The 21,666-nt window shown below is 39.8% G+C and overlaps 2 pseudogenes; both read right to left on the reverse strand.

Annotated features, from left to right (window-relative positions):
• Positions 1-1,277: 1,277 nt before the first annotated feature.
• LOC150068400 (olfactory receptor 7E24-like) lies at positions 1,278-15,609 on the reverse strand (annotated as a pseudogene).
• Positions 15,610-16,795: 1,186 nt separating this feature from the next.
• On the reverse strand, positions 16,796-17,741 carry LOC150068401 (olfactory receptor 7E178-like; annotated as a pseudogene).
• Positions 17,742-21,666: the final 3,925 nt, after the last annotated feature.

Here is a 21,666-nt window from a genome sequence, read left to right on the forward strand (position 1 = left end):
TTCGTATTCTCTTTGCAATATTTGGCCTGAGTCTCAAGGTTTTCTTCTTGATAAAAAATGACCTTGAGTGCACATGACTTCATCTACTCATCGAGATCATGACAAGGGAATATTGACTCCAAACCTCCCTGCCAACTGAGGGCCAATGAAAGCTCCAGGCTCAACTCCAAGGTTCCTGTGAGGGCAGCCCGTGTCCAACTTCAGGAGGCAAAAACCACAGGCAGGAGATACTCAGCTGTGAGCCCATCAGAACTGCAGTCGTTAAAAATGAAGGTGGGTGCTGACCAGGCCTATTAGCTACTGTTAGGAGCCTTGAAGTTACAACACAGACCTCAAAAGTACCCAGTGTCTCAGAATATATGCTGGTGCTTGAAGAAGAACAAATTAGAAAAGTTCCGTAAAAGAATTTGTTTAGACTCTTCATATATTCCAGAAGAAACTCAAAGATCAAATGAATTTCATTCTACTCATCCCTTCTCTATCGTTGCTCCTTCAAGGAAAATTATTTTTTTCATATGCTTTTTATTGTAATTAATATAAGGGTTAAATTACATTCACCAGAGAGAAGAATCATTACTTCACAAACATTGATACCCTTTCTCATGACTTGGTCCTCATTTCCATTCCTCCATCCCCGCCCCTCATCTTGTTTTCCTCCGTTCACTATCTAACATCAAATAATCAAATAAGTATATTTACAATATATCAGATAACCAGGTGAAATACTGTAAGAATATGAGATAATCAAGGACAGCAAAAGAGATGAGAGACAAGAATCACTCATTATATGGCTTTTGTTTCTATATCCTGGAGGTCTTTCATTTAGTGTCATTCTATATGGCATTATGTATCTAGCTTTTGTTCTATTCTGGATCTCTGCTATGAGAGCCCAAGGTTTCTACTAATTATGACAAATGAGCGAAACCACTGAGCCCATGTTTTTGAGTCTTGCTTACTTCACTTAATATTATTTTTTCTAAGTCTTTCTGTTTCTTCCAGGAAAATTCTTAGAGTCTAAAATACCATTGAATTTCGTTCTGTGCACACTCTGTTAACATTAATTGCATTGAGAACCTCACAGGCACTACTCCTCTGCAGAAAAACCTTTTATTCTGCAGAACTAAATCTTTGCATCTGCCTATTAATATTGATTCTCCAGCATCCTAAGCCTCTTAACCACTGTGCAATGAGGGAACCAGATGGGTAAATTAATTAGCCAATTATTCTTCACGTTTCGCACATGGAAGAAGAAGCAGGGATACACCTAATTCTTCCATTTAGTTAAATGTCCTACCCAAGTCCTGAGTTCTGAGGACCCTGCTGCCCAGCCTCCTCAGAGTCCTGCTAATGTCCCTGTTGCTCAGGCTGTAGATGAAGGGGTTCTCCATGGGGGAGACCACCGTGTACATCACTGAGGCCACCACGAGGTTCCTGGAGCCATGGAGCACAGTGGAACGGCAGTACACACCAAGCAAGGTGCCGTAGAAAATGCAAACAACCGAGAGCTGAGCCCCACACGTGGAGAAGGCTTTGTGCCTCCCACTTTCTGTGGGGATCCTCAGAATGGAAGAGAAAATTTTGTAGTAAGAGTGAAGGATCCCTGAAAGAGGAAATAGCCCAAAGATGACAGTACTTGCATATATTAACAAGTTATTTGTAAAGGAACCAGAACAGAACAGTTTAAATATTTGAGAAGCATCACAGAATTAATTTGGGATTTCCACACTTTTAAAGCAAGTGAATTGTGTGACTGGGAATCCAGAAAACTAAACAAAGTAGACACCAATACTAAGATCTGACAGCAGCCAGGTTTCAAGAGGACCAGGTAATTCAGGGGGTGACAGATGGCCACAAAGCAGTCATAGGCCATGACAGTCAGAACTATGTCATCCATACAGCCAAAAAGAGGAAGAGAGACATCTGGGTGAGGCAGCCCCCATAGGAGATGGCTCTGCTGTGACTCTGGATGTTCACCAGCGTCTTGGGGACCCTGGTAGACGTGAAGCCAATGTCAGCCAAGGAGAGATTGCAGAGGAAGAAGTACATGGGCATGTGGAGGTGAGGGTCACAGCTGACGGCCAGGATGATGAGCAGATTTCCTAGTAAGGTGGTCAAATACATGAACAGGAAGATCTCAAAGAGGACTGGTTGTAGTTCAGGGTCATCTGAGAGGCCCAGGAGATAGAACTCAGAGACTGTGGTTAGATTTTCTGCTTAGAGATCACTTAGACAACTGCTCAATGAAGCAATCTCATTAGAAAAGCAAAATGTGTGTCCAGAAATGCTCAACTGTACATAACTGATATCCAAACATTTATAAGTTTAAATGTGTAACATACTTGAGGTGCAATGTACTGAGAAATATTTCTCTATTATGGCAATCCCCCAATTCTAGCCTCTTCTCACCCAGAAGTTTGCCTATCCTCCTGTCCTACTGGTGCACAGCATTGTTAGAAATCACATAACAATTTTTAAGTGGCGTTCTTGCTTCTTGGACTGTTTACTTTGGAGAGGTTTATTTTGTTGAGCTCTAGAGAAACTTATCTGAAGAAGAAATAAGAATAGCCAGTAGACACATGAAGAAATGCTCGCCATTTCTGGCCATAAAAGAAATGCAAATCAAAACAACTTTGAGATTCTACCTCACTCTAGTTAGAATGGCCATGATCAAGACATGTAATATCAACAGATGCTGGCAGGTATGGGGCCAGAAGGGAACACTACTAAACTGTTGGTTAGAGTGCAAAAGTGTTTCGCCCTTGTAGAAAGCAGTATGGAGAGTCCTCAAAGGGCTAACCATACAGCTTCCCTGTGACCCAGCAATCACACTTGTGGGCATCTACCCAAATGTCCATAAACAAGGCCCCAGTAAATCTACCGCCATAGCCACAGTCACTACAGCATTATTTACCATAGCTAAAATATGGAACCAACTGAGAATTCCCTCAATCAATGAACAGATCAAGAAAATGTGTTTTACATCCATAACGGAATTCTTTGAACCATGAGAAAGAATGGCATCAACCCATTCATAAGGAAATGGAAAGGCCTGGAATAATCATATTAATTGAAGTGAGCCAGACCCAAAGTACTGTAGGCTTCATGGTTTCCCTCATTTGTGATAATTAGTACACATCTAGGATTTTCCAAGCAGTGGATCACAATAGTTCAAATCTATATGAATATGACCATATGGGATGATGCTAAGGTCAATGAACTCTAGGATATGGAAACAAGAAGGTTTTCTTCCTGGTTATTGTTTTTAATATAGTCTGTGAAGGTATTTCTTGTTTCTAATGCTTCCCCCCATTATGATTTTTCCCCTCTTGTGACTGATTCTGATTTTATTACCTGGTGAATTACACACACACACACACACACACACACACACACACACACACACACACATATATATATATATATATATGTATGTATTTGAATTAGGAAAGGGAAGCAAACAACAAAATGGTCAGACAAAGGACAAAGATTAACCCAAAGTAACAGCAACACACAAGACCATGTGTTGTAAATGCACTCTACAACTGGGGATGTGGAGAGAGAGAAAGTGGGAGAAAAACATGGGAGGGCTTAACAATGTCCAACAAGAAATGTACTTACTAAATTACATATGTAACTGTAACTCCTCTGTACATTACCCTGGCAATAACATGAAATTGTAAAGGGGGTAAGGGATGGTAATGTACTTACCTAAATTAATTGGGGCAAATAAAATACCATAAAAATTTAAAAAGAAATCCAAAACCAGATTAGAAAATTCAGTTAGAGCATGTTGATATGATACTACAGCTTACTCATGTCTTGAGTCAAGAACAGATTCATTGAGAGACCATTCCTATAAGGATCATCTAAAGGATACATTTCCATCATTTTAATGCATTCACAATGAGGTAGCTATTAACATAGTCGAATTTTGCCATTTTGAGAAAAAATCCAGACCCCTAAATAGTCACTCCTTATTTCACTGCAACCCCAGGCAGACACAAATCTACTTCTGGTCCTCCTGGACTTCCCTATTCTGGTATTATGGCATTTGCAGGGAAATGGGTGGACCTGGAAATGTGGTATTGAAGAAACTAAGTCAGCTCAGAGACAAAGGGCACTTATGCTCTCTCAGACATGACAGTTAGATGTCATTTATTAACATGCAATGATCAACAAGTCAGTGCATCTATACACAAACAAAGTGAGTAAAGTGTGAGGAGAAGATTCTGAGGATGTTAACTCCTAGATCACTTACGCTACAGATTAATAAAAATGAACATCAGAAAGCAAAAACAACCAATTAAATATATATATATATATATATATATATATATATATATATATATATGTATCTCCAGGTTTCCAGTGGCTCATGAATGCAATTGTGAGATCTGAGGAAGGCAGTTCCCAGTCAGCCTGAACAAGAATGTCCATGAGACTCTTACCTCTGGGGAACTAACAAAACAGTCGGAAATGGTACGAGCTAAAGCTTGGGTGGTAAAGGGCGAACTTGAGCAAAACACCTCAAGAACATCTTCTGGGCCATGGGTTAAAGATCTGAAACCAGGAGAGGCACATACACACACACACACACACACACACGCACACACACACACACATCACATCACATCACATAGGGAGGAAGTTGAAGCATATGAAATGACAAAGAATGACATAAAACTGAGCTCAGAAATGAGCACAGGGTTATATGTCAACCATGGATCATTGTTGTGTGGTGTTCTTGTCAACAGTAGCAACAGCAGCAGTAGAAGCATCATCACCATACATTTCCTCCACCTACTCCTCCTTCTCATCATCATCGTCATCATCATCATCATCATCATCATCATCATCATCATCACTATCATCAACATGCTCTCAGTCAAGCTGTCCTCATGAGCCACAAAACACATCTCCAAACCCCTTCTCCATCCACCCTCAGCACTCACTCTCTTAAGCTGCCCCTCTCTTCAGCCATGACCCAGGTGGACAGATCTGAGGACCCCAGACCTGCTGTGTAGCACCAGCTCAGCTCTGGCCTCAGGGTGGATGTGAAGACACCCCCAGCAGAGCTGGGGGTTGGTGACAAGGAGGAGGCAGATGGAGGAGCAGGGTCCTGCAGGCAGGAGAGTGATGGACAGGGAGCACAGGCTCCCCCTCCACTTCTAGATGGCCTTGGAGGAATGAGGCCCACAGCTCCAATTAGCAAAATTGAGCACATCAATGAACAAGTATCTGTGGACATTTCAAACAGAGAGTTGAGAGGACCTAAAGGAAATCCATGCTGGTTCAAGACATTCTGCCTATCCAGATGCTTCATACACTTAAACTTCTATCATCTATGCTTATCTGGTGGACAGATGGCATGGACTTTTCACAATCCTTATAACTGATCTAAAAACTTGGGTGACTTAATAAATTTTCATTGATCCATACCATATATATTCAGAAACATCATGATTCCAACTTCAAAGTGTACATTTTTTCTAATTTTATTTTGTTTCATTATTAATATAAACATTTAAACATTTCCTTTTCTTCCCAACACCAAATACCTACAGAAAAAATTCCACAATTTAAGGATATCATTACTGTATAAGCCCTGAAATTACAAATACAATACAGGCCAAGAGTTGAGAAGTTGGGTGAAAATGGTGGTACTGGCAGTTGGAGTAGGGCCATGTTTGTAGTAGAGTTGATCAAATGGCCCAGAGTGCGAATGCTGGGTCACAGGGAACCTCTGTTCAGTCTTTTATGGAATCATCATGGCATTCTAGAAATTTTACCAACAACATAGGAATGTCCCCTTTTGGCCACATCCCCACCAGCATCTGTGATTATCAGTTTTCTTCATAATGGTCATCTAACTGAGGTTGGGTGGAATCAAAGTTTTTGATTTGCATTTTTGTCAGTCCTGGGACTTGAACTCAGGACCTGGGAACTGTCCGTAGACACTTTTTACTCAAGGTTGGTACTCTGCCATTTGAGCCATAGTGCCACTTCCAGCTTTTTCTGCATATATGGTACCAAGGAATTGAATCCAGGGCTTTGTACATTGGAGTTGAGCACACTAACATCAGGTTAACCTTTGTCCATTGAATAGCATCTTCACAGTTACCATAACTCTGTTGTGGTGATTAGTGCAGGAATTCCCTTGGAAGTAAGAGAAGATATTGGGGCAGATCCTAAGCAGAAGGCAGGGAAATGAGTTAGAGGCTAAAGCTTTATGCTTCTCATATGAAGAAGGAAATAAGTTGTTTTCCAATACACAACAAATCTGCATAGGTGTTTAGAAATGGACATCCTTATGTGTTGGAGAAAGACAACAAGACGCTCACCTTCAAATAAACACCAAAAATGTTGAAAGTGGAGTTATGTCTCAATGAAAGGATGCCGGCCTTGACAAAAAAAATTCAGGAGTTTAAGACCCAGAAAAAGAATTGCAGTGCTAAATTCCAGAAATCTTAACAACTTTAGTTTTGAAATCTCACTGCTTGAGATCTCACAATCTCAGTGCCTTCTTTCTTTTCCCTTTTTTCAAAATTTTATCATGGTTAAATAGCTGTACCAGAGGATTCAACTTGTCATGTTTATTTATGGGCTCTGTGATCAAAGTCATTCATTCGACAGTTCTCCTAGACTCTGCCATGCCCTACTCATCACTTCACTTTGTCTGGATCCTTTTCCACATATGTACATGAGCAAATGCAGTCATGATATTCTTTTGAACTCAGGAGCTGGGTGCTGGTATTGAACCATGACCCTCAGATCTTAGCCTCCTGAGTAGCTAGGATGACAGGCATAAGCCACCAACACACAGATTTATTTCCCTTTAGTGTTTCCTGATGTTTTATCCATTCTGAGAACATTTTATTTTGCTTATTCCAATTTCAATAAATAATGAAAACCACAACTATGTCAAATATACCTGTAGCCCCACTATACATAACAACAAAAAACATAAAGATAATTTTTTAAAGTGGACAAAAACAAATCATTTTGGTGTTGGTAGCACTGGTGTTTGAACTTAGGGCAATCTGGTTTCTTGGCAAATGATGTACAACGTGCTTTTTTTGTTTTTAGTAGTTTATAGATAGGATCTAGGAATTTTTAATGCACAGGTCTGGCCAGATGCTTATATCTCAGGGGTGAGCCGCTAACTGCTGGCTCATAAAAGCAAGGTGGATGATTTTTGTTGTTGTTTGCTTGCTTCTTTGCTTCTTGGTTTGTACCATTCCTGGGGTTTGAACTCAGAATGTGGCCACTTTCCCTGCATTTTTTCCTCAGGGCTATTGTTCTAATTCTTGAGCCATACCTTGACTTCTTCCTCTGTGTGTGTGCGTGTGTGTGTGTGTGTGTGTGTGTGTGTGTGTGTGTGTGCTCAAATGGACATAAAATTCTGATGTACTTCCTAGCCCTGGATGGCTTTGAAACAGAAATTTTCAGGTCTCTGCCTCCTGAGTAGCTAGGATTCTTGGTGTGAAGCACAGGCACACAGATAAAAGTGTTTTACATCAGGGAAACAAATAAATGAACATTGTTTTTGACTTGGTTGTAAAATGAATACATATACTATCTTGCATTGCAGAAGACTTATTGATTTACAAAGCATGTTTGAGACATATCAGATGACATACTATAAATAATGTCACTTTGATGTCACTTGAGTAGTTGGCTCTCCCCATATAGTTAACTCATACAATTTTATAAAAGTTTGCTTTTCACAGAAATCATTGATGATTGTTAAAGTATATATAATTTAATAATAGGACTAAGGTACCTTCTTTCTTCAAAACTTTTTATCTTGACTTCTTAGTAGAAAGAGTTTTCAAATTAATATGTCCACACCCTTTTACAAGGTATATTCACACCTGTAATCTTAGCTAAACAGCAGGCACAGATCTCAGGTTCTTGTTCAAATGCAGCCGGGCAAAAGAAAGCCCAGAGGTTCTTATCTCCTATTAATCCCTAGAAGGCAGAAGCAGAACTCTGGCTGAAGAGTAGGGCAGTTTTCTTGAGCTGAAGCAGTCAGGGACAGCACCTAGGTCCTGTGTAGAGTGGTACCCTTGTACTGAAGTGCTCAGGGGCAGCGCCCAGGCCAGAGTTCTAGCTCCATAACCCCTACCCCCCAAAAAAGTTACAAATTTCTTATTTTACACATATGAACATTGAGTATTATGACTGCATCTCCCACAGTTGTTTGTTTCCATTTATGCCAATACCTCCTAATGGAATCCCACTCGGGACACTGATAGGGTGTTTCTGTTGTTAAACTTTCTGGGGACTACTCAAAAGACTTACAACTTGGAATTGCACTCCTGTATATCCTATAATTAACCATATTTTTTGCCAGACATGGGGCTTGAATATAGGGTCTGGACACTGTACTTGAACTCCTCAAGGCTAGAACTCAAGGCCAGTTGAGCCACAGTACCATTTCCAGCTTTTTCTGCGCATGGCGTACAGAGGAATCAAACCCAGGTCTTTGTGCTGCTAGGCAAACACTCTACCACCAAAACTCCTGGCCTCAATTAGCTTTCCTTTGTCATAAAATTTGGAAGCTTTGTTTACTCGAGGACAATGTTAAATCTATTATTTTGGACATTATTTTTTATTTTTCCACCCCTCCATACATGTTAGTGAGTTGTTTGAAATTTGTAAGCTTTGAATCAAATTTTGTAATTTTGAGTTCTGCAAATCAGGGTCCATGATGTTAGGAGAGCCCATCATCTGGCATGTCATCAAAATCTCCAACACCATATGGTGGAAATCCTCCATTTCCACCTATACAGAATCCATTCTGTGAGATTATTTTTAAAGATTTTATTGACATTGATTTTTACATTATATTTCAAATGTCATGTTTAACACCAAGTATTCAAGAAGGAAATCTCTATATATAATCACTGGCATTTACATTTTAGAACATAATTAAAATTAAGCTGCATCTTTGTACATCATAGATACCTATTAATATAAGTAACGAAATAGTATGTGTATAGAGACTATAGCCCATAATAGATTTTGTAAGTTTATGTAGTTAGTTACATTTGAATAAGTCTCTCTTCAGTTCCTTTGCCCATTTAGTGATGGGTGTTTTGCGTTTGGTGGGGGATTCGTTTCTTGAGTTCCCTGTAGATATTGGATATTAAGCATTTGATATATTATTGGTAATACACTTCATGATAAATTATACAATATTCTAGGCATTCACATACTTCATACTTAAAGGGAAGTCAGCTACACTCAGGAGAGAATCACAAAGGCTCAATACTTGTGAGCATCTGATCACATAAAACAATATTTATCAAAATGAACTCCAGGAAGTGGAAACAAGAGGTTCATTTTCTTTGTTGTTCTTTTTACTTTCTTTTCCTTTTTCCTTGTTTGTTTGTTCGTATGTATTGAGGAATGTAAGGGGACACAGAAATGAAGAGAAGAGGGTGAAAAATGCATCAGTGTAACTCACTAGATACTATGTTGTAATTAAATTAATATTGGATATATTTGTATTTGATTATTTTGAAATTGGATAGGGAAGGAGGGGAACAAGAGGAGGGGTGGGGGTGTGGGGGAGGGAAATGGAGACCAAGACATGAGAAAGGGTATCAATGTATGTAAAGTAATGCACCTTCGATTAATTACAATAAAAATAATATGGAAAAAAACTCATAGGTGAATTGGGACAGAGGGAAGGGAGGAATTACATTATCCAGAATGAAATGCACTCTTCACCTGACTTATGTAATGGTAGCCCATTTGCATAACACCTTTAAAATAACAAAATTCATCAGAGGAAACATTAAGGCTCTAGGTTATAATTTTAAAATTAACTCAAACTAAAAGGCAGAACAGGATAGCTGGCTACAAATTAAGACATTCGGACTTCAAAGTCTGTCCAATAGTATAGAGGTAAAATGTACATATTACAAAATTCACCACTGAATACTTGCAACGTTCCCTGTTGTGCCTATCATCTGTAGACATTCAAAATTCTTTACAAATTAACAATTTAAACATTAAAAAGATACATTCTTCCTTTAAAAATTCATCCTGACATAGCCAGAAACTTTTTCTACTGCTAATCGATTGTACTAATGAAAATAGACACTTAAGCTACTCAAACATGTAGAATTTATAGGATTCTATGCTGAAGTGTCTTGCTTCTACCAAAACCACATAACAAATGAAGTTACTACCACCTGGTATCAGCTCCTGGTTTGAACAACCTGCACAAGGCTCTTTTGAGGTCCTTGTTCCTCAGGCTGTAGATGAAGGGGTTCAGGAATGGAGTGATCACTGTGTACATTGCTGAGGACACAGTGCTGCCCATTGGAGATTGCGAAACAGCTGACTCAAAGGAGACCCCCAATGCTGTCCCAAGAATAAGCAGACCACAGACAGGTGAGAGCCACATGTGGAGAAGGCTTTGTACTTCCCGCTTGAAGACAACATTCTCAGCACAGAAGAAATAATCTTGTAGTAAGAGGAAAGGATCCTTAAGGAAGGAAACCGTATATGGTACCAATAATGTATTGAAATAAATTATTTGTGAATGTATGCTCACAGAAAAGATCCAGTACTTGAGAAGTGTCACAGAAAAACCTTGGGATTTCCAATTCCTTGAAATCAGTCACCTGTAACACCATCCACAAGTGCATGTGTCCTTCCAAGATGCTGGCGACAAATGACAGCAGAACCAAGGAGACACAGAGAGGAGGGTTCATGATGAGAGGGTAATTCAGGGGATGACAGATGGCCACATATTGGTAATAGGCCATGGTAGTAAGAAGCAAAACATCCATACAACCAAAAATGAGAAAAATAGACATCTGGGTGAGGCAGGCTGCATAGGAGATGGCTCTGCTGTGACTCTGGATGTCCACCAGCATCTTGGGGACTATGGAGGAGGTGAAGCCAATGTCAGCTAAGGACAGGTTGGAGAGAAAGAAGTACATGGTGGTGTGCAGGTGGGGGTTAGAGGTGACAGCCAGGATGATGAGCAGATTTCAGAGCACAGTGATCTGGTACATGGACAAAAAGAGCCCAAAGAGCATGGGTTGTAGCTCAGGGTCATCTGAGAGTCCAGGGAGATAAAATTCTGAGATGTGCACAGATCTGCATTAATTGGAGACCTTTGATTTAAAGAGAGAGCAAAACATAATGAAGAAGAAATTAGTTTTCACTTCCTGGAAGTCAGAGTGAAATGAGACAGATGCCCAGATCCTTACTGGGGGCCAAACAAGGGCTTTCACAAAACACTTTACAGTATTTAGTATTTGGTGACAATAGACAAATAGAAAGTTAGATTCACACTGTTATTTTATCTAACCATCTACCACCACTTCCATATGAAATGTGTGTTCAGTCATATTATATTAAATAACCAGGCAGACTACGAGAAAACAATATGAGATTTTAGGTAAGAATCCTGTGACCTTCGATGGAACAGAAGAATAACTTTTACATTCTTCACTATGGCTCTCCTTGGACTCCTCTAACAGGATACCGAGTTGATGGTGGTCTTCATTATATTGTAGCAGTCCTTGCAGTTCTTTTGCTCTTTTGTTAGGACACAAGACATTTGACTGTATTCCTTGACAAGAAGGAAAATTCTAAATCACCAGGAAGCTTGCAGAAAGCACACTTGTATGAATCGTGTGGTACACTCACTACACACTTGGTTGTGTTGGTTCTCTGTTAGGTCATGTCCATGAAGTACAAATGAAAAGATTTTCACATGCCCAAAGTGTTTGAAAACCTCAGGCTCAATCCTCACAGTGGACCATGATTAGGGCAATACAGGAGAATTTCCAACTGGGGATAATATGGCATTGGAGATATTTAGGGTGATGTCAGGGGATGCACAATTCACAGAGCTAACAATTTGGCAAACTGGTGCTAAACAAATCACTAACATGGACGGGGTGAGATACAGGAGAAAAATGCCTAAAAGAATAGTCTTGAAGCATGTCCTTTGGTAAACAAAACTGTTCTAGTCAATGCATAGATGACAAGATGAAAAGTATGACTAATTATCGGCTATACAAGAAATCCCAGACAATTCAGAAAAGAAATACCTGGCATATAAGTGTTTTTAATGGGGACTAGCCGGAAGGAATGGATCACATGGAAAAAGTGAACAGACAGTGGGAGAATTTTGAACCATACTCAATGTGCATATATAAGAGGAAGTATGGATATTAATTTTTCTGCTGGGGTAGGGGAGAGGGAGTATTTCAGAAAGTGTGATTGGATTTACAATGCATTGTACATGTGCATGAATGTCTTAAATAGAAATTTCTGTCTACAAACAAGTGAAGAACAAGTAACTTCAAAAACGAGGCTGCACTGGTGGCTCACATTTGTGATTGTAGCTACTCAGGATGCTGTGAGTGGATGATCAGGTTTCTAAGCCAGCATGGGCAGGAAATTCTGAGACTCTGATCTCCAATAGACTACTCAGCAAGGCTGGAAGTGGCACTGTGGCTCAATTTGTGGAGCACTGGACTTGAGCCAAAAAGCTTATGGGCAGTGTCTAATCTCTGAGTTCAACCACAAGGCTGGCCCCAAAAATGTTAAAAACAGAATGTAACTCATATTTAACTCTCATCAATGATTCGTGTGAAATGCAATTTTTTAGAATTGTCCGTTAAATGCACATGCTGGTATGCTACAGCGGATTCCAGAAGTGACATCAGGACACACAGAGCCTCCCTATAATTAAAAAAACAATAAATGATGAGACACAGTTTTCATATGATATATTTTAGACCATTTCATTTGTTTCAACCATATTCTACATGCCACTGAATCCTCTGTCATGTGAGACAGTGTAATTAACATTTTCCTAGGTAAAAAAAGCAAGGAAAGGTCATGTATTACTTTTTTCTGACCTAAAACACTTATAGCAAAGCACTATGGGGCCACGGGTGCTATCCTAGCTGCCCAAAAAGAAGAAATCTGAAGATTTGCAATTTGAGGTCATCCCCAGCTGGAAATACCATAAGACTCTTATTTCCAACTAAACACACACACACACACACACACACACACACACACACATACACACATTCACACACACACACACACACAGAGTCAGAAGTGGGGTATAGTTCTAGTGACAGAGCACTAATCCTGAGGAAACATATTTATGGACAGAGCAATCCTGAGGACTGGTACACAGAAATAACTAACTCTCCTCCCCAACATATGATCTACTGTTATTACAGAGACTAACGCTCACATCTGTAGTGGTGCTGCTTAGTGGTAGAGTGCTTGCCTAGCAAGTAGGAAGCCCCACATACACAGAAGAATCTGCAAGTGGTGCAGTGGCTCTAAGTGGTAGAGTGGTAGCTTTGAGAACAGAGAGACTCAGGACAGAGCCCAGGTCCAGAGTTCAAGTCCCAGGAATATCCAAAAAAACAAAGAATTATGAAAGAAAGACAGAAAGAAAGAAAGAAAGAAAGAAAGAAAGAAAGAAAGAAAGAAAGAAAGAAAGAAAGAAAGAAAGAAAACCAGAAAAAAGAAAGAAAAGAAGAAAGAAAGAAAGAGAAAAAGAAAGAAAGAAGGAAAGAAAGAGAGAAAGAAAATGAAAATTATATGCAGTATTTTCTGATCACAGAACAGTAGAGGCTCCTCTTCAAGGATCACTGGAAAATACTCTATAGCATTCACTCTTGTTGGTGAAATTCAATCTCATCTAATCTATGAAGAACCACTCATGCATACTTTCTTTTATTATAAAGAAATAGGGACATTTTCTTAAGATGTGATACTTGTAAACATTCAGGAAAATATAGACAATTGCTTTTTCAGCTTTAATTTCATAAAGATAATTCAGCACTAGAAAATATTATGTTGAGCCTTCTATCTCCCAGGAGATTTCTTCATCATTCCTTGGCTTTGTAACTCCCATCCTGGTTCCTTCCTTTTCTTTCTTTCTTTCCTTCTATCTTTCTTTCTTTCTCTTTTTCTTTCTTTCCTTCTTTCTTTTTCTTTGTTTCTAACTTTCTTGCTTTTCTATCTACCAGTGTGTATGACAGCTGAAGGACTTGTATTCAGACTCTGAGAACTTCACTGAGAATTTTCTTCTCTTACTACCACTTGAGTCACACCTCTACTTTTGTCTTTTTGATGGTTAATTGCAGATAAGATTCTCATGGACTTTGTGGCCTCCATTGGCTTTGAACTGGGATCCTCAGATCTGAGTGCCTTGAGGGGGTAGGGCCACTGGTGTGAGGCTTAGGCACCCAGTAAAAAACTGTAAGAAAACAAAACTTTTTTCCATTTTACTCAACCTAAATAGCTCAAGTGGCTCAGGGACAGTGCACAGGCCCCAAGTTTAAGCTCCACAGCTGTCCAAAAAACTCAGCTTTCTCTCTTCAAAATGGATTATGCAGGGCTGTGAGCGTGCCTAGTATTGCCTATCATGAACAAAGCCCTGGGTTTGATTATTTGTTACCACATCCGCAGAAAAAAACTGGAAGTGGCTGGAGTTCAAGCAACAGGAATGGTAAAAAAGAAAAGAAAAAACAGAACAGAATCTCACAGATTGGATTCTGTGTAGGTGGACATGGAGGATTTCCAGCTGCAGTGTCATCTGGTGTTGGAGATTTCATGAGATACCAGAGGACAGGCTGATGATAGGCTCTCCTATCATCATTGACCCTGATTTGCAGAATTCACTATTAGAAAAATTAATCCAAAGCTTACAAATCTCAAAGAACGCATTAACATCAATGAGAAGGGAAAAAGAATGTCAAAAACAATGGATTTTAGATTTGTCCTTTGGGAAACAAAACTTCCAAATTGTATCCCTATATGACAACATCTAACATATGGCTAATTGGGGCCAGGAATTTGCCCTTGTGGTGAACTGTTTGCCTCGCATACACGAAGATCTGGGTTTGATTCCTCAGTAGAGAAAAAGCTGGAAGTGGTGCTGTGGCTCAAGTGGCCTAGAACTCTAGCCTTGAAAAAGCCCAAGGACAGTGTCCAGACCCTGTGTTCAAGTCCTAGGATTTTCAAAAAATATGGCTAATTACAGCATATGGAGGAACACAATTCCAAGTTGTAAGCCTTTTGAGTAGTCCCCAGACAATGTAACAACATAAATATTTTCAAAATCAGTGTCCTGAGTGGAGTTCCATTAGGAGGTTCTGGAATGAATGAAAACAAAGAGCCAAAGGAGAATTCAGTCAAAATAATCCATGTCCACGTGTGTAAAAATGAAATTTGGATCACAATGTGCACATAGGTGAAAGGGTAGGTGGAAGAGGAGAATGGTGGAAGAGATGAATCTGATGAAGATACATTGTACAAGTATGGGGACATGTTAATATGAAATGTATTTCTACAAGGAAGTTAAGATAAAAAGTGTTAAAGAGAGAAAGTAGCTTAGTCAAATCATTAAAATATACTCTAAAACAATCATCAGTGATTTCTGCAAAATACAAACTTTTGTAATACTCTTTAAGTATATGTGGAGAACCAAGTACACAGGTGATATCAGCACATATTCTTCTCCCCATAACTAAAAATAACACATGATGAGCCACTCATTTTACAGTATTTATCTTACATCATTTGATTTGTCTCACCCATGTTGTCTAAATCAATAAAACTTCTACCCAGTCACAAATAATGTTCATTTGTTGGTTTCCTTGATGAAAAACAGTTTTAGCTGTGGGCTATGGTTCACACCCAGAATCCAAGAAACTCAGGAGGAAGAGACCTGATAATTTCAGTTTCAAAGCCATCCAGGGCTGGGCAGTACATCAGAATTGTATCTCCATTTGCACACACATAAACACAATACACACACACAAAGACATACTCACTAACACATAAACACATGCACTATCACACACACACACACACACACACAGAGCCAGAAGTGCAGCTATTGTTCAAGTAGTAAAACAATTGCTCTGAGCAAAAAACAATTGCTCTGAGGAAAAAGCTCAGTGATAGTGTCCAGACTCTGAGTTCAATCACCAGGACTGTTTCAAACAAAGAAACAAAAACACACACACAAAAAAGAACCACCTTACTTTTATTAGTCTGCATCCAGACCCACCCCTGATCTCTGAGCATCTGGCCAGACCTGTTCTTTACCAAGCTCTAGATCCTAGCTGGTGGGGAGCTCAAGCCAGTAAGTAATCCTAGCTACTCACGGGGGTGAGATCTGTGGATCAAGGTCCAAACCCAGCATGGGTACAAAAGGAATTAAGACTCTTATCTCCAATTTACCTCTAGAAAATGGCAAGTGGAGCTTTGGTCAATGGTGGGCACTGGCCTTGAGGAGAAGAGCTTAAGGACAGCAGTCAGGCTGTGTTCACCCCCAGAAAAGAAAGAAAGCCCTGGAGCTTATCTATAAAATAACTAAAAACAAAAGAGCTGGTCGTACATCATTTGCCAAGAAAGGAGAAAGCCCTGAGTTCAAATACCAGTGCTACCAAAACTAATGATCTACTTTTCTCCACTTTTATTGAGGTAAAATATCCATGATAGAAACTTCACATCTCAACCACTGTAAAATTCAGTTTGTGGGCTGACCATTTCCAGACATGTGTCGTCTTTCAAAGTGAAATTTTATGCATTAAAAGAGAAATAAATCCTTCCCTCATGAATAACGCTGACTTAGCCAGCAATTTTGTCTAGTGCTCCTATGTCCTCAATTATACTAATGAAACCAAATAAATATAAAGATTATGTACAGACAGGTGGGATTCATAGGAATTAGGGTTAAATTTTATTCCTATACAAAATAATATTACAGATGGATTTCCTAGCTCCTGATGTCAGGTCCTGGATTGAACAATCTGATCAGGACACTTTTGAGGTCCCTGTTCCTCAGGCTGTAGATGAAGGGGTTCAGAAAAGGAGTCACCACTGTGTACATCACTGAGGTCACTGCACTGCCCCTGGGAGAAAGTGACACAGCTGATCCAATATAAACTCCAAATCCTGTCCCAAAGAACAGGTGGAGAAGTCTTTGTACTTTCCTCCTGATGATGGGATTCTCAGCACTGAAGAAATAATTTTATAGTAAGAGAAAAGGATTCCAAAGATTGGAGGAAATTCATATATGGTAGCAACAACGTATTTGAAGATAGCATTTGTGAGTGTCTTTACAGGAAAGATCCAGAACTTGAGAAGGGTCACAGAAGAAATTTATGATTTCCACTTCCTTGAAATGGGTCATCTGTAATGCCATCCACACGTGCAGCTGTCCTTCCAAGAAGCTGGCGACAAACGACAGCACAACCAAGGAGACATAGAGATGAGGGTTCATGATGAAAGGGTAATTCAGGGTGACAAGTGGCCACATATCGGTCATAGGCCATGGCAGTAAGAAGCAAAACATCCATATAGCAAAAAATGATGAAGCGACACATCTGTGTGAGGCAGCCTGCATAGGAGATGGCTCTGCTGTAAGTCTGGAGGTTAACCAGCATCTTGGGTATGGTGGTAGAGATGAAGCAAATGTCATCCAAGGAGAGGATGGAGAGGAAGAAGTACATGGGGGTGTGGAGGCGGGGTCAGAGGTGAAGCACAGGATGATGAATAGATTTCCCGGCAAAGTGATTGATCAGGTACATGGACAAGAAAAGCCTAAACAGCATGGGATGTAATTTTGGATACTCTGAGATTCTCAGGAGAAGAAAATCTGCAACGTGGGTTAGATTTTGTAGTTCTTTATCTGTTGGACAACTGCTCAATAACAAAAACATCTTGATAGAAACAAAAACACATATTCAGGTATTGTCAGCTCTAAATATTTGAAACACAAGTATTAAAAATTTGGAATCATGCACCATATATGCAGTACAGTATACTAATGAGTGTTTGTGAATTATGGCACTCCTTTACTTCTAGAATCTTCTCTCTCTGGTATGCCTTGTTCCTCAGGGTTTTTTCTACATGTGTGTCCCCTTGACACCCAGCTGTGTTCTAAATCCAAGACCATAAAGGCTGGCTAGAGTAAGATCACTGGACAGTACAGCCTACCCTTGTGTAATGTGGGGGAACAGGTTCCAGGGCATCAGGAAAGATCCAAGAGTTTTACACATTTGTGATGCATGTCTCTGTCTAGAGCCTATTTTTGGAACCAGTTTCCTGTCCCGGGGTCTAGGAAGTCCATCCACTGAGAGGGTTGGAAGGTGGTCTTTCATGTGTAAATTGAGATTCTGGGTTGTAAACTGGGCTGGAGGATTTCAGGAAGATCCCCTGGGGGAAGGGCCAGCAGTAGGCCAAGCCACTAAAGCAATATTGAGTTAGGAGAACAAAGAAGTTTTCCATCCATTAGTGCATATTGCTATCCCATGAAAAGAAAATCCAATTCCATGAACAGTCACTCCTTATTCATCTCTACTGTTACAGCAGGCAGGCACGAATCTACTTCTGGTTCCTCTGCACTCAACTCCTGTGGTATTATGGCATTTGTAGGGAAATGTGTAGGCCTGGAAATATGGTATTGAATGAAATAAGTCAGGCTCAAAGAAACAAAGGACATTTATCCTTCTCTAAAACATGGAAATTAGATCTCAATTATCACCATGTAGGAACACATATAGAGTAAGGTGTATCAATGCACACACAAATTGAGTAAAGTGTGGCAGGAAATGATTCTGATGGAACAACTCCTCTCATCAAGTAAGCTGTAGATCAACCTCATGAATAGGAGGAACCTGAAACAGCCTATTCCTTGAAAATATACAGTGTTCCAGGGGCAGGTGGCTCACACTTCTAATCCTAACTATTCCATAGGCTGTGGTCTGAGATTCACAGGTGGAAGCCAGACTGGGGCAGGGAATTCTGAGAAACTCTTGTTTTCAATTAACTAGCAAAAAGCAGGAAGTTAGAAGGGGGCTAAATGAAAGGGCCTCCAGAATATGGAAACCAGAGCCATATAATGTCTAATTGTTGTTCTTAGTGTCCTAGGTTATTTCTTATCTCTTTTGGTTTCCCTTGGTTATTCTCATATTGTTACACTATCTTAGCTTGTTATCTGCTTTATTGTATATACATTCATTTGTTTATTTGAAATCAGATAGGGAAGGGGGAAAACAAGATGAAGGGAGGGGGTGTGGAGAGGGAAATGGGCACAAAAACATGAGAATCAGTATCAATGTTTGGGAAATAATGCACATTCTCTCTGGCAAATATAATGGTAAACTTTCTATTAATTACAATTTAAAATGAATTAATAAAAGCAGAAACTGGAGCTGAAGCTTTGAGCAAAAACCTCAGGGACAGCATACATGCCCTCAGTTCAGGCCACAGAACCTATGTGTGTGTATGTGAGTGCCCATACACGCACCCACACACTACAGCAGCTGAAGGATATGAAATGAGGAAGAATAACCTAAAACCCAGAGCACTGAGGACAGACGGCATTCTGCCAATAATTTCATTGATGTAACATCCTCTTGTCATTTTCATCATCATCACAATCTTCCTCCTCAGTCTCCTCCTCCTCCTCCTATTCCTCCATCTTCTCCTCTGCTTCCTCCTTCTCCTCTTTTCAGTCAGCCTTTAGGAGAACTTCAGAAACTACTATGAACCATTTATATCCTGTTAAATTAGGTGACCCAAAAAATAAGAATGAAAAGCACTGTAGGTAACAAATTCTCTATTACATACACTGGTACCCATAACCTTCAACCCCTACCTGCAAGTTCACTGAGGTATAAATATTCCAGTCTCCATATGGTTAGGGTTTTACATGGGCATCCTCACCCCTGTCATGTCCAAACCATCCTACTTGTACTCATGCTGCAGAGAAGACATTCCTGAAAGTCCTTCACCACCAATCTTGTCCCACTCAATTGCTTAAGCTGCTTCTCTCTTCAGCTATCACACATGTGGACAGAACTGAGGACCCCAGATCTGGTGCCCAGCACAAGTCCAGCCGCTGTCCTCAGGAAAGAGATGTAGACACAGAAGGAGCAGAGATGGTAGTGATGAGGAGACTGATATAAGACCAGTGTCCTGGAGACAGGAGAGGGAAAGCTCATCCTTGATTTCTGTAAGGCCTTGGAGGATTAATACCCAGAGCTCACAATTAACCAATCTCTGTGTATTAACAGGCCGAGTCTCTGGACATTTCCAACACAGGGACAACAGGATCATGAAAAAAATCCGTGACATGTGACCAGCAGTGTGTCCTAGGGTAGCATGCATGCCAGGCATGCATGGAGCCCTAGGTTCTATTCCCTGGAAACACAGAAACAGAAAAAAAGAGAAGTGGTGCTGTGACTCAAGTGGCAGAGCACTAGCCTTGAGCACAATGTGTCCAAGGACAATGCCCATTCCCTGATTTCAAGCCCCAGAATGACAAAAAAGAAAACCTTTTTAAGTAGTTGTCTACTGGTTTCTTCATTATCATGATTATTATTAATTTGTTGTACCAAGAGGTTACAGTTCAACATATCAGTTTGTGAGAAAAATGCATTTTGGTTGTTTATACCCTTTATATTTCCCCAACTCTTCCAACAACAATGATATCTTCAATATTCTATTTTTTAAAGTACATATTTGAATTACATTAATGTAGTTGTACAAAGGAGTTGCCACTTAATAGAGCAGTTGATGAACACAATGCCTCTTGATCGATATCACCACTTTCATTCTACTTCATTTTACCCAAGCCCCCTCCCTCAATTGTCTTAATTTTGTAGGGTATGTATGGAGTATTTAATAACATTTCACCCCTTCTCCCTTCATTCTACCATCCTCTGTATTATTCTCTACATTTCCAGTCACCTATTCTCTGAGATTCATTTTGTTGGACGGTATTTTGGACTTGCTAATGAATGACACCATTTAAACTCTATCCTAAATCTATCATATTTCAGTTGATACATTGGTGTTCCCTTTTCTTGAGAACATAGCTATGAAATGTTCTTAACATCTTCATCTCTAGGCATCAATTTCTCTATCTTCCTCACATTAGTTTCATAAATTTCATGGCTCTAACCCTTCAAGACTTTCCAAAGTATAACTTTATTTTCCACGGTTGTGGAAATAGTTTATAGGGAATTTAAAACAGAGTGAATTCTTCAGTTTGTAGAAATAAAAAGGTTCTATTTTACAAGACTTACGTCACTGTCCTTTTACATAGTATGAATACTTGTTCTCAAGTTTGATCTTAATATGGGTAGAAGTCAAAACTTGTTGTTGTGTGATTTGTCCCAGGGAAATGGAAAGAAGTACATGGGTCTGTAAAAAGTTAGATGCAAAGAAAGAAGCAAGTGATTCAGATGAGTTTTGTCTGGGAAAGAATCTAAGACATTGGATTTTTTAGGTTGAAGTTTGATTATCATTTAGGAGTTTTCCAAAGGATTGATCACTGCACCTCAGCTTATAAGAGCAGAGCATATCAGGTGAAGTCAGCCCTTTCCCCTCTATATTCAGAGTTCCACAGGATGTGCTTTGAATATTTTTATTGCATTCTCCTGTCTCCTCCTCCCTCCTCCTCCTCCCTCCTCCTCCTCCTCCTCCTCCTCCTCCTCCTCCTCCTCCTCTTCTTCTTCTTCTTCTTCTTCTTCTTCTTCTTCTTCTTCTTCTTTTCTCTCCCCCTCCCTCTCTCCCCCTCCCTCTCTCCCCGTCTCTCTCTCCATCCATTTCTCTCTCTCTTTAAGCTATTTCACTCCC

Source organism: Megascapheus bottae, chromosome 1 (genome assembly GCF_031878675.1).
Source record: "Megascapheus bottae isolate mThoBot1 chromosome 1, mThoBot2.hap1, whole genome shotgun sequence".
NCBI lineage: Eukaryota > Metazoa > Chordata > Mammalia > Rodentia > Geomyidae > Megascapheus > Megascapheus bottae.